This window comes from Danio aesculapii, chromosome 9 (assembly GCF_903798145.1).
Source record: "Danio aesculapii chromosome 9, fDanAes4.1, whole genome shotgun sequence".
NCBI lineage: Eukaryota > Metazoa > Chordata > Actinopteri > Cypriniformes > Danionidae > Danio > Danio aesculapii.
In genome coordinates, this window is record NC_079443.1 from 36,365,169 (window position 1) to 36,381,369 (window position 16,201).

At 35.4% G+C, this 16,201-nt stretch overlaps 1 protein-coding gene and 1 long non-coding RNA gene across 3 annotated transcripts in view; both read right to left on the reverse strand.

The window, feature by feature from the left end:
• ncam2 (neural cell adhesion molecule 2) overlaps positions 1-16,201 on the reverse strand; it is a 403,925-nt gene that overhangs the window by 202,880 nt on the left and 184,844 nt on the right. The window lies entirely within an intron of this gene.
• Positions 12,291-12,712, reverse strand: LOC130235174 (uncharacterized). Its single transcript, XR_008838371.1, has 2 exons — positions 12,591-12,712; positions 12,291-12,475 (listed from the first exon to the last, which is right to left on the reverse strand). It is a non-coding gene; the product is annotated as an uncharacterized LOC130235174 (long non-coding RNA).

Consider the following 16,201-nt stretch of genomic DNA (forward strand, 5'->3'; position numbering starts at 1 on the left):
TTAAGCTAGAAGCATCACTACTTGTAGCAACGCTATTGCCCAACTATGTCAATGAATTTGTTAATATACAGTATTGTGCTGAATTATTTCTAAACAATAACTGTTCGTCTAGCTAAATCTGCAAAACTGACCAGGAAGCCCATTTCCCACACCCCTATTTTCATGTTTCTGACCTGTTATATAAACGCAAGTTTAAAAAGTGGCACCATTTTGCTTTGAAAAATTAGCACAGTCACTAAAAATGGACTTCAGTATTACAATAAGCCTTTTGAGTAAGCAGTTAGAGATGAGGAGCCTCAAGTTACATCCAGAACATTAAAACATCGGTCAGAAGAACAAGAAACCGCAAGAGACACAATGAGCAGGATCAAAGAGAACACAATAGTTTTTTTTCTGGTAATGACAGGCTAACTGTCCTTTACATGTCCTTTATCCTTTAAATATTTTCGCCAGTCTATTTTTAAACAGTTTTATCAGGGTAATTGTCTGTGTCATGAAACATTCATTCAGCCAACAAACCACCCCAGTGACATAAACAAGCAAGCTAATGGGCTAAGGCTAGGTCTCACAGAAAAGGCGGGACTGCAATCATTTCATTAGCTTGTTCAATTGTTCCCCTCACACTGAGATTGGGCTATTATGGGCTTCCTTTTAGCATGCCGACTATTCAATGTCAAGAACAGATTCAGATGCAAATATCAATATGGCATATTCTACCTACTGCCGCTCTTCCATTATCTCCTTCGCATTCATTTCTGTCCAAAAAGAGGGATTATTAATATACAGCTAATCTGAGGCTCACAGTGTGAAATAGGCCCAGTTGTGCCTTTGCCAAGTTTACATGCTGATTGTGCTCCCCCGCCCTTGTGTCAAAATGCATTTGCATAAAATCCCGTTTTTTTTTCCTGATGCGGCCTAAACGTGCCAAATCCATTCACTGCCACTATTGCGATATCACAGCTTGTCGGAAGGACGTGAAAGGAGGGAGGGGAAAGGAGGAGAATAGAAGCAACTCATCTTTTTCACCCATTTCACACCTCCAACACTTCGACCTGTTCTGTAAACACAAACAACAGTCTGAGGGAAAAAACTTAGAACATGGTATGTGGAACAAAACTGAGTTCATGCTTGTCTTTCAAACAGCAGAGAATTTGTGAAATGTACAGTATGCTACAGTTTGTTCTGGTTGTCGTATCTGATTGGCTGAGAGATCTGTCTAGCCAAGTGAGATTTCACCAGTATCACCAAAGGAACCACTTTAAAGTTTGTATCAGTCCACTTGCAGCATTTCTCACCGCAGATGTCATGATTGAGACCAAACTTGCACTATACTGTAGCTTTACAAGAAGATAATTGCTTAGACTTAAAATATGCTGTTTAAAATAAAGTTAGCACCTATTTCTAAAATAATTGAGGCAATTTATGAACTGTTCAGCATTTACATACCCTGTTGAGAAAAGCATTATGACCCCAGATAAATATGGGACTAAGCTGAAGGAAAATGAATGAATGAATGAATGAAAAGCCTTATGTAAAATTCAATTCTATCAGCTCAACGACAGAATTCGAAGAATGGCTAAAGGTTTAATGGGTGTAAGCCTTTTAGTGCTTTCAAAAAATTTGGTTACTTAATAGAATTTACTTAAATTTGTTTCCAGCTCGGAGTTCAATCTGACTCCAATTTTGGTTATTCCAATTTTATCATTTATGACTTATCTGATCACATTTTTAGTTGTGATACAATTTAGATTTGGATATTTTCTTGGGTAGGATATTCTTAATTGTACGTTCATTAAGGACTGAACACCTTAAGCAGGTCGCACACCGGAAGCGCTGCTCGGCATCGCGACACAGCGCGCACATGGCAGTGAAAAGTATCACACACCAGATGCAGACATTCGCATGATATTTAACATGAAACTAATCAGATGGCACTCTGTGGCGTGGCAGGGAATTGAACAGTGTCCTGAGTCGTCGGCTGGGCCTGTGGCGCTGTGTGGCGCTACGTGGCGCGCCGCCGAGTGGCGCTTCTGGTGTGCGACCTGCTTTAGAGTTTCATGCCCGGGGATTGCGGTTCTTCTGACTGACATTATCTCGACACTCTGAAGTTAGTCAGAGGATGTACGGTTAACTAATACCAATTACTCTGATTGCCTCCTGCTCATTCATACTAAAAGAGTAGTGAATTTAGTCATTTTCATACATCTTGCTAATATCAGTGATTAAATGATTAAAAGGTCTTCATGCTGCCGTGCCACACTGCTCCGTACAGACAAATGCACCTTAAAAATCAATAAAATCATGTCACAACTTAATGGTAGCGCAGACTCCACTTAATCTACTGGATAAAATGAATTCAGAAGACTCCAGAATTAATCAAAAAAGGTTATTTTTATTTTTTTTTTTATTAACATTTTTATTATTTTTATTTAAAGGTTTATTTATTTTCCAGATGAAAGTGTATCATGCTAATTACAGAATCAAACAATAAAAGCCAATTCAGAAGTAAATGCACAACATCAATTCAAAGATAAATCTAAGAGTACAGAAGGAAGTTCAAATTATACACAGTGTTCACTATGGGCCAGTCTCGATACAGACTTACTACCCCGAGACATTTCATCCTTTTCTTTAAATACCCTATGAGAGCAATGAATGGTTATGAGTATTTATCAATATACCAGATGGGAAGGAAAGTTCAGGAAAGAGGGTCAAAATATGTCAAAATCTATCCTGAACATTTTCTTCAGATTCCAGAGTTTTTGTTGCTTTATTACATGGCACATTCAAGTCTGAGTAAAATCCCTCGGACAGTTGTTCTGGAATCTACTGCAGGATGTAACGTACTGTATGTCTCTAGTGTTTAAACATGATATATAATTTGCTTTGGGTTTATATAATTGCCAATCTTTGGTCTCAGTAATCTATTATTTGAAAGCAAACAGACTTGTCTGAGGGCAAAAATGTTTTTCATAATAGTGACAAAGATATAACACTACTGTATATTATACATTGCCTTTGTATGTTTGACTGAATTGCTTAGCATTGTTTTTAATGTCTATTGCTGTTTTTTTAAATATCACTGTTTAATAAATAAGTTTATATACTTGGTTATTGTTGACAAAAATGACAAAAAGTAAGACGTTTATATCAAAAGAGGCCAGAATAAGGTTGTACACAACCTTAAGATACAACCAAATACACTGACCAGTGGTGTTATTGGAAATTTCTGGATGGATGGATGTTTCATTGCACTTTGTAAGTGAAATATTTAGTAAGTGGCATAAAATGGAATTCAATTTGACCTAAAATAGGATTTATTACATTGGTTATATAACTTATAACAACATTTCTGAAATCAGTGATTTGTGCTAAAATGCTCTATTGCTTTTGAAAACTAAAACATAAAAAATGGTGGAAATGGCATAACTTGGATTAAAGTTTACTTTGTGAAACAACGATGACATTTTTATTTAAAATCTAAATATAGAATCAACTACAGGAACTGAACTGTGAAAATAGATCATTAAAACTTGCCAATAAAAAAGCTCTAATGAAAATAGCTTCATTATTTTGATCAAATCATAATTTTTATATTGGTTCAGTTCAGATCAGTAATGGTGAAGTTCATTGATGTGAAACAAAGCAGTTCTACTAAACAGCATTTTAATTATTCAGCTTCAGTGTTCTTCAGCCCAGGGGAACAAAGATGGTGTGACATTGATCAAACTGTCTATCCGACTTGGGCACTATATATTTCAAATCGATTGAGGTCATAAAACAGTTGTGTGTGAAACAAAGCTAAGCTGTTGTCACATTGGTCTGTGGTTCATGGTCACTATCATCATTTGGCAAAGATTTATGTAAGCTTCTTTAAGATTTCCTATCCATTGCACAGAAATATACCCACAGAAATAGAAGAAACTGAAAGAGAGCAATTCTCACTTCTGCGTGAACTATTCCTGTGTGTGTTTGTGTGCAGTCTGTGAGACTCAGATTTGTGTGTGTGTGTGTGTCACGTTTGGAGGCTTCGATCATGGGCTCCGGTATATCTCTGATCACCAATCAGAAATCTCTGCCACCAGTCTCACTAAGCAAAAGCCTGAGAAGAATACGCAATCATTCTGCTCAGCGCATTTGATATTCCACTCCACGCAAGAGTGTCTCCTGGTCTCTAGCCATCTTTCTCGCCATGTCTATCTTTCTTTCTTGCTTTCATTCTCTGCTTCATAAATAACACAAATAGAAAACTGACCCTGTCTAAATCTGTCATTACAGAAAATGGATAACAGCCATTTTTTTATTTTGTCTGGTTCTTGTGTGGCCTGTGTTTGTAGACAAAGCAAAGCACTTTGCACAAGGGTGGAACGCCATGATATTAGATTATTTGTGACACACTTTATTTCTTATCTGATGCATATTTGATTCAATGGCACATTAAACCACTGGTTCCCAAAAGTGGGGGTCAGGACCACCTTGGGGGTCATGGGACAATGACAAGAGGTTGCTTGTTGATTTCCAAAAGTCAAATAAATTTGATTAAACTATTAGAATTACCATTTTTTATTCATAACCCACAGAAGACAAAAATAGCAGTTAATACACTACAAAAAAATGGTACAATGTTGTACCAATGAAGGTACTGTACAAACCCTTTTCACCGGGCCAGTACCATTTTATGGAACAGATTTGTACCATAAGACAAAGAAACTAATTTGTCCCATTGCTGTTTGTACCTTTAAGGACATGATTTGTACCATGGTAAACCAAAATGTACCTTTGGTTTTTAAAACCTGCAGATACAATATTGTACCTTTATCAAAGGTACAAATCTGATCCCTGAAGGTACCACTACAGTGACAAGACCCTTTGTACCTTAACAGTGTCAAATGTGTTCCTTCAAGAACTATTTAAAGGCTTTTTTATATATCCAAAAAGGGTCAATTTATTTTCAGTTAATATAAATCATCAAATACATTTTTAAACAATGTTTTTTTTATGTTTCTTTTTTTGTAAATGCACCTTTTCCATTTACAATAAAGAACAAAAAAATATATACTTTAACAAATCGAAACGTGTTTTTGCTAAACATTTCAAAACACTTTTCACAAAAATGTTACAGAAATACATTCTCCCATGTACAATATAAAACATTTGTTTTTCTCTACTTTTCACACAATACCTTTGTAATCACTTACAAGTTCATTTAATTTACTTAATTTTAAAATAGAAATATAATTATGCAAAAGTATTAAAACGAAATATGCACAATGTTTGATTAGTTTTAGAATACTAAAATGTCTGCATGAACACTTTGCATATGCAAGACTTTTGCCAGCTCACGTACATAGTGGAAAGTAAAAGCCAAAAGCGGATATCAATAATGAAAATGTATTTATCATAAATTTATTACTAAATGTTTATTAAAATGCCTTAAATGTTTAGTTTACAATACATATGGTTTTGATTTACCAATTGTTTCGTATTATAGAACTTAATTATGAAACTTCATAAGTTTCTTTAAACATATGCTTTTAAATGATGATTCATGTTTTAATAGGAAATTATTTATAAAATCACTTTGCCTTTCCAGTAATATTTATTTTCATAGATATTGCCATAAAGGAGTTGTCCAACACTTTTGTACCTTTTTCATGAGAACAAGTGTGTACCTTCATTTCAATTGTACCATAATAGGTACAGAACATTATCATAAGAGGACTTTTCTGTACCATATAAGGTACAACTTTTACAAAGGTACAAAACTGTTCCTTAAAGAACATTATTTGTACCACCGTGTACCATTTTTTCTGAGATTGTAGTTACATAGAAAAGCAACAGCATGCAAATAAAAAGCTGATGGCTGCCATTTTTTTTTTCCATAGGACTGTGTGTTTATGTTAGATTAACAACAGAGCAATAGTGTCAGCTGCAGCAGGTTGATTAAACTTTGGTTAAACATTCTGACACCTTTAAGGCAATTAAATACACAAAAAAATCAATACAGGCCATAAATGAACATTGAGGATGATCTCTGAGTGGCGGTCTCCAAAATTCAAACAAGAATAGACTTGTGATTGAGCCCACATTTAATAAAATTAAACAAATGAATAAATGACTATAGAAATTATAGCCAATGGTTGTTAGACTGTTGCACTTTTTTGTGTTGTCAATACGCTCGTGATTATATAGGCCTTGTTGTGTGTGCAACATTTGTATATGTAAAACCACTTCCAAGGAATGTGGGGGTTGCAAGTCACTGGGATTGTTATTTTGGGGGCTCCAGGCAGAAAAGTTTGGGAACTCCTGCATTAAACAACATATATAGGGTCATTTTTTTTCTTGTCATTCTCAGTTTGAATAAATTCTTTTTTTGGTCTATAGATTCAACATTTTTGTCTGCACCTTTATAATTTTTTTTTCATAAAAATTGACAGAATTTACTTTATAAAGTCAGAATATCATGGAATTTGGTAAAAATTGTATTAAAAAAGTACAGCTTTCTTAATCAGCAAAATTTAATGAGTTGCAGAACTGGTTTTAAAAGGAACAAACCGGAATGAAAGAAAAAAGTAAACGTTATTTAATAAGCATACTAATTTAACCTCATAGGGCTTGAGTGTCCACAAATTAGTGGACAGCACATTTTAGCTCTTAAGTGGCTATTTAAAATACTTTGAATGTTTTATATTTTGTTACAGACATACAGTGTCATCCTGCAACTGTTTTGCAGCATATGAAATGTCCCAAACCCTATTTCTAACTGTCCAAAATGAGAATAAATGTTGTTTTTTCTCTCTGATAGTCAAAGCAAGTCAAAAAATCTGTTATATTTGCATTAAAAAACATTCAGGAAAATGTGTTTTATATAAATTCGGACCATGAGTCCACATATGTGGACATAATTTTTCTCTAAAAGTACATCATATCAAAATATGATACTTAGATTTTTATTCTAATTAGGTTCCAATAAGCCCAAATAGCAAAGAGAAATAAAAAATTCATGTAAAAAACACCTTGGGCCTTAAGAGGTTATAGTATCTAGTTTCTATTTAAACTGTTTTTTTTGTAAATGTCCCGTTATAATCCACAAATTTACAGTGTGAAACCAAAGTTTAATAGAGGATTTGATTAACTGTGTAATGTTTTTGCATGAACAGTAACTGTAAAACCCGTTGAACCCTGTTTGAAAAAAAAAATGATATGATTGCAATTTTGAAAAAACAATTAAATTAAATATCAATTTAATTTCAAGCTGACAACCCTCATGTAACTCTAAATCCACCAGGAAACTTATTTATTTCAAATCCGCAAGGAACTTAGTTAATTTTCCGTCTATTGTGTATATAATTAAGTTATAATTAATAAAGTGCCTCAGCGATGGCATATTTCTCAAACTTTTTACTGAAATAAAACCACATTCAAACTTTAAAGGTTACCTCTGTGTAGACAGCGACTATCCAAACACCAAACAAGACATAAATATGACCTCAAACCGCATGACAAATTAAACACTGATAAACAGACTCACCTCAAAGTGACAAAAACGAATGCATCTATGTTTCGTCATGTGTGACTAGTTTCTACTTTTTATAACTGCCCTATTTCTCTGCTGATGGAGATTTGTTGAGTGCGCATGTAGATTAATCACATTGAAGGAAAGCTCTCATTTGTCCTTCTGGCAGTGGCCTCATTGCATTTCTCTCTCTGGAGCACTTCTGTAAGCCTATTCGTCAGATAAATCACTGTAAATGTACAGAGATGTGCCGTTACAGCTGTTTCGTTATCTCTCTAAACAACAATTATTGCTTAAACCCCTGAACAAACCTCTATCCGGAGGAAACAGCTTAATAAAGTTTGTTCCATTCTTCAGGAAATCATTGTCTGTTCCTGTTGTAAATCCGCTTGATATATCGAATACAATTTCAGGTAATCTATCAGCGAGAGATGCATGTCAGCATTCTTCAGCGCTACGTTTGTCTCGGTAATGGCACCATTGTTTTGTTAACAGTGTTTACTGTCCTAGGGGAAGCCTTTATTTCGCTTCAGCTGCTCTCGGTTAAAAATATACTGATATGTGTACTTTACAATTAAAGTAATACATTGTTATTTTCTACCTCATTACCGTACAGTTGGGAGTCTCAGAAATTAGTTTAATTTTCTTTCCATTTAATCTCACCTTGTGTTTAAATATTTTAATTAACAACATGTTTTTTTGTTATTGGTGTTTCTAATTATATCTGTATTGCAAGAAATGTGGACTTTTCACAAAATAACAATTGGCAACACTTTATTTTGATGGTCCATTTGCGTATTAGTAGACTGTCTGCTTAGTATCTGCTGATACTGCTCCTTCAACTGACAGTCAACTGACTATATAAAACTTTGGAAGTACATGTCAACTTACACTAACCCTAACTCCAACCCTAACCCCAATTTAACAGTCTACTTATAATCTAATGTTACGTTTCACGTATGTATTATGGTGTTTTGTGTTTTCTGTTTTGCATTCTCTTCTCTCTTCCTTTGTGAACTCTGTCCTGTTCTGGGTGTGCAACCAATGGTCGAGAAGGAGCAGGTCCTCAATTTATAAAAGGCTTGCGCTGTTCAGGAGGAGCGCTTGGCTCGCCACCAAACTCCTCACTTGTGTCAGCCAGTTTGTTTGTTTGTGTTTGTATTATTTTGTTGTTGTTGTGTAGTTTGTCTCTCATTTAAGTGATCTATTTATTAGGTAAGTTTGTTCAGCTCAATTTAGTTAACTTTATGAGAATTGGATTCTCAGATAAGCTCTTGTTTTGCTAATGGCTAACAGTGTTTACGAGAACTCCAGTAATTTTGAGCAGCATAGTTTTTTTGTTTTTGTTTTGTTAGTTACTTTATGAAGGAGTTGCCACATGTGTAATTGTGTTTAAATAGGAAAGTAGTTTAGTTAAGCATGGCATACGCTGAAGATTATGGTTTTGTTTTTGCATTTTTCTTTGGTTAGTTAGTTTAGTGGGTTGGGTTTTAGTTAGATCATTTTGTTATATTTATTTCTTTGTTTTGGGAACACTACTATTTTTCGTTTAATTCGGTTATTTAAAATTACATTCTAAATTCCCACATTAATTGTGTTACGTTTCACGTATGTTTTGTTTGTTCTGTTTTGCGTGCTTTTCTCTCTTTTCTGCTGTGTGTCATGTGCTGGTTCTAGGTGTGCAACCATTGGTCAAAGGAGCTGTCAATCACCATCGACACGCCAATCAGAACCGGGTCCGCTCGGTATAAAAGCCGTGCGCTTGCGCTGTTCTTGAGGAGCGCTTGGCTCACAGCCAGTCTCCTCACTTGTGTCGGCCAGCCTATTCATCTGTGTTGATTTGCTTACGATTTGCTGTGTTCTAGTTTTCTCTTTTTTAAAGAGACTACTTTATTAGATATGCTTGTGCAGCTCAGTCTATTATCTAGTGAGAAGTTGAATGATCTTTGTGAGAATTGGATTATATGAGATTTTGTTTTGCTGATGGCTAACAGTGTGTACTTTACGAGAACTCTAGTAATGTGAGCAGCTTAGAATATTTATTTGTTAGTTAGTTTAAGGAGGCGTTGCCACATGTGTAATTATATTTTGAGGTTATGAAGTTTAGTTAAGCTACGTGCTGAAGATTACGGTTTTGTTTCTTCATTTTTCTTTGGTTAGTTAGTTTAGTGGGTTGGGGTTTAGTTAGATTGTTTTGTTATATTTATTTCTTTGTTTTGGCAACACTCCTATTTTCTTTAATTCGATTATTTAAAATTACATTTATAATACATTCTCTATTCATTGTCTGACATTCACTGAATATTAAATACTTAATTTGTTTCACTTAACAAGTGGTTGTTGTGTTCTCATTCATCCAGCATCAGTAGACTCACTGATTGTTATGTTTCATCCTTTTTAATACCTTAACAACTTAAACACGTCACAATTGTTTGATATTCTCTGTTTAATAAATGTTTCACTTATCCAGCGGTTGTGTGTTCTCATTTTCACCCAGCACCATTAGAGACTCACTGAATGTTATGTCTTATCCAACTTAACAACTTAAACATGTAACACTATTGAGAATTAGTTGGCATGTAGATGCAATGCGACTTAAATTCAACAAACGGACCATCAAAATAAAGTGAGACCTAATAATTTACTTTTAAAAACAGGTGGATAGATTTGAACTCTTTCTCCAGTATGTAGCTTAACCAGAAAGATAAACATTTCTCACCCTCTTAACCCTGGGTTCCAGAGAGCAGATCCGTTGCTGTGTTATCAATTCCTACTCTGCTACCAATACAGTTCTTAACAAGACTATGGTTCAAGCTTCACAAATAATACATGATGGTTATCACACTTTATGGATTATATATCACTGAAACCACTCACGATGTGTTTTCATTAAAAATGTGAAGTCCATCATGTGCTTTCAATGTCCAAAATCAAACAAAAAGTGCTCAGGGGTAGCTTAAATAATGTGTTGGTGCTCTTTGGGTAAGGGATTCGTCAGAACGAACAGCAAAAATCAGTCCAAGGCACTCGAAAAAATTTAAAATCTATATTTTTCACACATTTTTTGAGTGCCTTGGACTGAGTTTTGCTGTGCTTTCAATATAGTTCCTATTGAGTGAGGGTATGCTACTTTACTAGCTTCTTGGTCTATATACTACAGTGGTTCCCAAGCTTTTTTTTTTGCCTGAGACCCCCTTTCCCCTGGAAAATATGGCAAAATAGCAAAATCTAAGTTTCTGCAATTGCATGCTCTTTCTTTGCTTTGGCGATTTTTTTTGTGTCAACTGTATACAAGATTTTTAAAAGTTTCTTGTCAGTAGCTGTTACCTCCCTCATCTTATTTTGGGTGTGTGTCAGTTCTTTTGCCTTGTGCTCAAAAAATGCTCTGGGCTTGTCGCTGTATTCGGGATGAGTCGTCTGCAAATGTCTTATTAATTTTGATGGCCTCATGCATTCATTAGCAAGAACTTTGAGGCAGATAATGCACTGGTGCTGGATCTAGGACTCTTTGCTTTTTGAAAATGGAATAAAACCATAGTTCAGGTAACTATCTTGGTACTACTAAAAATACTACTACTACTGTAGATGTGCTGCAAGTGCATGGTAACTCAGTGGTTAGCACTGTCACTTCACAGCAAGAAGGTTGCTGGTTTGAGTCCCGGCTGGGTCAGTTGGCATTTCTGTGTGAAGTTTGCATGTTCTCCTTGTGTTCACGTGGGTTTCCTCTGGGTGCTCCGGTTTCCTCCACAAGTCCAAAAACATGTGATATAGGTGAATTGGGTAAGCTAAATTGGCCGTAGTGTATGAGTGTGTGAACGTGAGCATGTATGGCGTTTCCCAGTACTGGGTTGTGGCTGGAAGGGGGTCTGCTGCATAAAACATATGCTGGAATAGTTAGCAGTTCATTCCACTGTGGCAAATCCTGTTAAATAAGGGACAAAGCCAAAGGAAAATGAATGAATGAATGAAGGTGCTGCAAGTGCGCACAAATAGAAGGAAGGATCAATCCATCTTTCTACATTTTTAGAGCGACATGTGAATGGCCTCGTAAACAACAATGTAAACATACAGCAGATCCTCTTTTTTGGCATGTGGCTGTTTTGCTTCAGCTTTGTTTGAGTATGGTTCTTTGCTGCATGCCATCATTATATAATTATGGTGTCTTGTCTTAGATGTGTATTTGTGCTGTTATTTCTTTGTCTTGTTGCACACGCTGTTGATGATTATCTGTAAATGAATAGCATCTTGCAACATCTCTATAACTCCACCATTTTAGAACCATCTGTTTGTGCTTGATACAAAAAGGACACCAAAAAAGTGGGGTGAGGAACTTTATTTTGTTACTCACTTAAAACAGTTGGGTTAATAATAACCCAACAGGTAACCCATAGATGGGTCAATTTGGCACCGACCTTCTGTTGGGTTATTTTAACCCAATTCATTGGGTTGATAAGGTTAACCCAACAATTTGGGTTATAAAAATAACTAATTTGTTGGGTTATTTTGCCAAAAAGTGGCTTAACCACTATATAGTAATAAATTATTATTATTATTATTATTGTAGTAATCTTTATATGTAAATTTAAAAAAATACACTGCTTTTATTACATTGGAAAAGCTTTATTTAAAATCATGAATTTAGTGCCACTCCTTTCACAATAACAAACGCCTGAGAGCAGTTTAGTTCATCCCCAAGCAGCAGGACAAGAGGGTTCTGTCTCTGTTGCTCCTCCTCCTTTAAGTACTGAACGAAATACAAGTATACACACATGAATTAAATAATGTCCAACCTTTATTGTCATAAATAATGCACCTAGAATTCGCAAATCAACAAATTCTTGTTTTGCCTCCTGGTATGAGGGCCGAACCATCTTGCTGCACAATCTGTATGGCAGTGGAGAAAGGATAGCTGGCAGAGTTGTTAAAGCACCATCTCCAAAGTGGGATCTCCAAGGCTGTCTTTATATCAAACAGAAAAAAACACAATAATTAAACTCAAAACAAGCCCCTCATATCAAAGGTGAAATGCTACAAATAGGGATTAAAACAGAGCTGTTATGCAGGATTGTCTCACCAGATGAAATGTTTGCTTGAACTGGTAGATCCAAGGCTCTCTTCTCTTTTTTTGCAATACGAGAGGATCCGCAGTGATGCATCTCCCCAAACCTCAAAAAGTTTCTTTGGTGTGCGGGTATAAAATACCCGTCCTGAGCAATCTAAAAATAAATAAACAAAAACAGCACTTAAATCCACGCCATGCTAACAGTACACTGGATTTATTAAAGGGATATTTTACACAAAAATGGAAATTCTGTCATCAGTAATTCACCCTCCCCTTGTTCTAAATCTCTACCTCAAAAGAAACACAAAACATGATATTTTGAACAATATAGGTAACTAAACCATTCTTGGTCCACAGTGAAATGCCATAGCATTTTTGTCTTCGGTTGAAGTCTGTTGGGGACTATTAAGTTTTTGATTTGCTTTGTCCTTTAAAGTTATCAATTGTGGTCAGCAGAAATAAATAAAAAACAATTAACAACTTGAGGGTTAGTAAATGATAAATACACCCAAAAATCAGTGAAACACCCATACACTACGGCCAATTTAGTTAATTAAATTTACCTATACTGCATGCGTTTGGACTGTGAGAGACATGCTCCTCTGACCCAGCTCCAGGACATGATGGATTCGCCTCTGCTGCTGAATGAGTGTTTCACCGATTTTTGGGTGTATTCATCATTTACTCACCCTCAAGTTGTTGATTTATTTATTTTTTCTGCTGAGCACAAATATTAACTTAAAGGACAAAGCACATCAAAAACTTGATAGTCCCCACTGAACAGAGGAGAAAATGCTATGGACTTTCACACCAAAAATGGTTTAGTTACCTACTCCTCCATATACCAAATGATGTTCACTCCAACCTTAAAACAGAAATTTTAAATTTGCACATGTATGCCGGACCAAATAAAAAATAAATCATGTGTTTACCCAGTTTAGCAACGGAGAAAAGATAACTGGAAGGCTGCAAGTGGTCATCTCCAGGGGTACCTTAAACAGATAAAGAGAAAAAAAAAAACTACGAAAATGTGCTTTTAGCTGCAGGATTAGTCTTTTATGTGAGTTGTTAAGGTGCATCACATTTGCAAATTTGGTGGGCAAATTAGGTCCATTTTACATGGTCAATTGTGCACTGATGTTCATCAATGTGCTTAATTCTCATGCTCAGAAACTTGCAAAAGAGTGAAACTCCTGATAACATTTTCTACTGAAATAACTGGAACCTGTCAGTAAATTTACATAATGCAATAATTAATAAAAATAGGTTAATGTCTGTAATATCGCAATTTACTTGGTCAAATGTTCCAGGAGTGGAGTTCTGAACTGTGCTTAGACTCTATATCAGTCATCTGTACTCACCTGTGGCCTCATGCCTGATACAGAGTCTAATACCAAATTCACACTCAAATAAGCCACAGAGACGCCTTTGAAAGAGGCATTTGTGTCTTTGCACACTACCAGTGCTGTTCAGAGAAGTATAAATGCATTTACAGAAGAATTACAAATGTATAATTTGATTTTAAGACATATGGTGATGTAAAGACACTTTTACAGTATATGATACTGCTTAAGTGTGTGTATCGGTGCATTTTTGCATCATGTACATATTACAAAATACAGTGATGTTGTTTTCTTACCTTTATCAACAAGATTATCAAGGAGGATTAAAACTCGCTCTGTCCAGAGCAACCTACAATGAACAAACAAACAAAAAATTAAATAAACCACAAATTAACATGAGCTGACAGACAACATTTATCAGCTGAGTGGTCACAGCATTACTAAAATCTCACCTGAATTAAAAACTGGGCAAGGACATGTATGTTTAAGGGCTTTGTATTATTAGCATATATTACTACTATTATTATACAAAGCTAGCAGATGTTACAATTCTTATATATATATATATATATATATAATTTTTTAAGCTTATATTTATTTGTTGTATGACATATATAACCGATTAAACATTTATATTAGCATCTAACATTATCAGGCTTGTGGTTTCATCCCTGTAGGTTAGTATAAGATGTAGGGAAACTGCAATTTTCAGGGCCTTCAATAAAGTACACACAAACACTAATAATAACAACATTTACCTTTCAATAGTTAATAATCAAGTACCTTAAAATGGATAATGAATCTTCTGGTAAAAGATGATGTAGCAAGTTTCTGCTCTGCTCTTGTCCAGGAGGATAACTTTCTCACGTTGAGATCCATTCAGCGCCCTCTAGCGGCGAATAATAACCAATAATAATATAATGCTCGGATTCCGTACTTCTTGGGAAAACTAGCAACTTCCTGAACAAAATGTAGCACATAAATGTGTCTATATTAGCATTTAGTTGTTACAATATGGTTTCCTAGCGAAAGGACAGTGTTTTTTAAGACAACATAACATACCTTCAACAAGACTGGACGCGACTCCGGTTTGATGTCTCTCCTGGGTCCTAAAGACAAAAATGACGGCGGAATGTCTCAAATACGTGTATCATTTCCTCCAAAACAACTGTAGAGACGAACACGGAGGTAGAGAAAGCGTTTTTATCCGCATATAGATCGGCTATGAAGCGCGAACGTTTGTATCATTAATAATTAAGAGTTCAGGTGAAACATATAAAAAACATGACACAAAGAGGCAATTTGCTGCATTTCTGCTCTAATTTACTGCATTAGAGCTTGCATAAACTTTATAACGCAAGAGCAACATCACGTACGCATATTGATTCAGCGGTTCTGTGTCAGTTCAATCAGTTGACTGTTGAAATTCAAAAATTGTAACCCAACTGGTTGAGTTATTAAATAAATAACCCAACAAAGGTTTAAAATAACCCAACAAAGCACCAAATATTTTTAATTCAACCATTGGGTTAAGTAAATAACCCAACGTTTTTTAGAGTGTACCTTTAAAAGTTGGAAGGGGGAAAAAAACCATACCATACTTTGCTGTAGCCCTGTAGTGCTCAGCAGAAACATGCTGTTAGATATGTTGCATAGTGTTTATATGAACTCTCGCATGGTTTATAGTTTGTATGAAGGCAATTTGGAATCAATTTTTGAAAATTTTGAAAGTGACCTTGCTTACCTCTGCTCAAATTACTTTCCTTTTAGGATATAAATGGAACATGGCAATAGCCTTTTCCCCAGTGTATGACTGTATTTTGCTTTGGGCTTTAGCAGAAGGTTACCTGTGTTTCTTCTTTCCCCCAAATTACTAATAGGACAGCGGATTTAAAAAAAATTTTTTTCACCTTTTATTTCACCTAAAACACTGAAAAATGTAAACTTCAAACCCAGATGTCCATGGTGTTATCTTCATATTTGCTATTCTTTGCAGCTTTTAGGCAGTCTACAACACTACACACACAGAAACTTCACTCCAGCTAAACGTTCAGGCTTTGAATTATTACATCCAGGAACAATTCAAGAGAAAAAGCAACAAAGTGGTATTTGACTCTCCAATTGGAGCAGACTTGGAGTGGCCTTGGATGGATACAAGCGCAGTTATGGGTATTAAAGTTTTCCTACCTAGCTATTTGAAAAATGCAAAGAAAACAGTCTCCGATTTCTCCTGTCTGGTTGCACCAGTTTTAAAATCGTTTCTCCTGAAGCAGCTCCAAA